The sequence below is a fragment of the Hyla sarda genome, chromosome 4, assembly GCF_029499605.1.
Source record: "Hyla sarda isolate aHylSar1 chromosome 4, aHylSar1.hap1, whole genome shotgun sequence".
In the NCBI taxonomy this organism is placed as follows: domain Eukaryota; kingdom Metazoa; phylum Chordata; class Amphibia; order Anura; family Hylidae; genus Hyla; species Hyla sarda.
Genome location: NC_079192.1, coordinates 363,845,991 through 363,847,470, shown reverse-complemented (window position 1 = coordinate 363,847,470; position 1,480 = coordinate 363,845,991). Strand labels below are relative to the sequence as shown.

Here is a 1,480-nt window from a genome sequence, read left to right as displayed (position 1 = left end):
GGAATTTGTGGAGAAGTTCGTGGAGAAGCATGCCTCTGCTAAGTACCAGACATGTGCAAATGGGTCTCTGGGAGATCAGTTTTTGGCATTGAGGATGCGGTGCCAGGAGTATAATGGTAACATTGATTGTAAAAAGAATAGCACGAAGTGGAAGAAAGAAAAGTTAGGTAATGAAATGTTATTGCTTATGAAAATTAAGGAGATAGCGGAAGAGAAGGAGACCAAGTGGCATAATGAGAGGAGGTAGATGAAAGAGAGTTTAGACAAGATTGCAGAGTCTGTTCTTGAGATTTCTGCAGAGTCCAGTAATGAATTGGGAAATCTAAAGGAAGAAATAAATGAATTGACCAAAAGAAACAATGGTCTGGTGGAGTTGGCAGAGAATTATGAGCTAAAGGTTTGCTCTAGCAGGGCCCATGTGTTGTCTTTAGAGGGCAAGATTAGTCAGATGAAGGTTATAATGGCTGAATTAGAAAGGCAGCTTTCTAAAGCAAAATGCCAGCTATTCAGCCAAGAGCAGCACATCCGGTCCCTTACATTGCATAAATGTGAAGCAACAAATGTCTGCACAATCTCATCTATGGATGGGGGCGAGGTAACAGGCATGGTAGCTGATAGTCCTCCAGCTTTGACCATCCAGGACAGACTCCATTTGTGTAAAGTTATTGGAGACTGTAATACAAGCGAGTCATCCATAACATTATCAAATAGATTTGAAGCAGTAGTGAAGCAGTATAACCTAGGTAACAAAGATGCCTGGTCTCTGCTCAGAGCTTGGCTTCCATGGCCACTGGCAGCACAGTTAACATCTGCCCATATAGATGATGACTGTGGAGGTGCAGAATTCAGGAGGAAGGAGCTGCAGCGTGTTTTGGGTCGGCGAGACATTAGGGGTGAAGATGCCCTAAGAAAGTCGAGGTTCAGGCGATATGATGATCCAGTCATGTTTTGTAATGATTATCTCTCCCTATATAAGTCTGTTTACAACTGCCCAGAAATGTCTCAGGATGATACCAATTTCCTGTATTCCATGGCAAATAGATGTAACGTAGATTACACCACGAGATTGGCGCTGAGAAATACCAGCTCCCATGAGAAATTTATCAATATTTTGAGGGACTGGTGTGAAGGGTCTGGAGACAGGAATTAGACACCCGAAAACATATCTGTTGTTTATAGACCTAAGAGGAAATGATGGGTTAGAAGTTGTTACAAATGTGGCAGACCAGGACATATTAAAAGATATTGTGTGTAGTGTTGAGCGGCATAGGCCATATTCGAATTCGCGAATATTCGCGAATATATGGACGAATATTCGTCATATATTCGCGAATATTCGCATATTCGTTATCTCCTCGTTTTATTTCCGCATATGCGAAACTTCGCGTATGCGAAAATTAACATATGTGAAAATTTGCATATACAAAATTAGCATACGCGAAAATTCGCATATGCGGAAATTAGCATATGCTAATTTTCG

General features: G+C 41.4%; 1 pseudogene; it reads left to right on the top strand.

The window, feature by feature from the left end:
• Positions 1 to 247: 247 nt before the first annotated feature.
• Positions 248 to 1,255, top strand: LOC130367481 (posterior protein-like; annotated as a pseudogene).
• Positions 1,256 to 1,480: the final 225 nt, after the last annotated feature.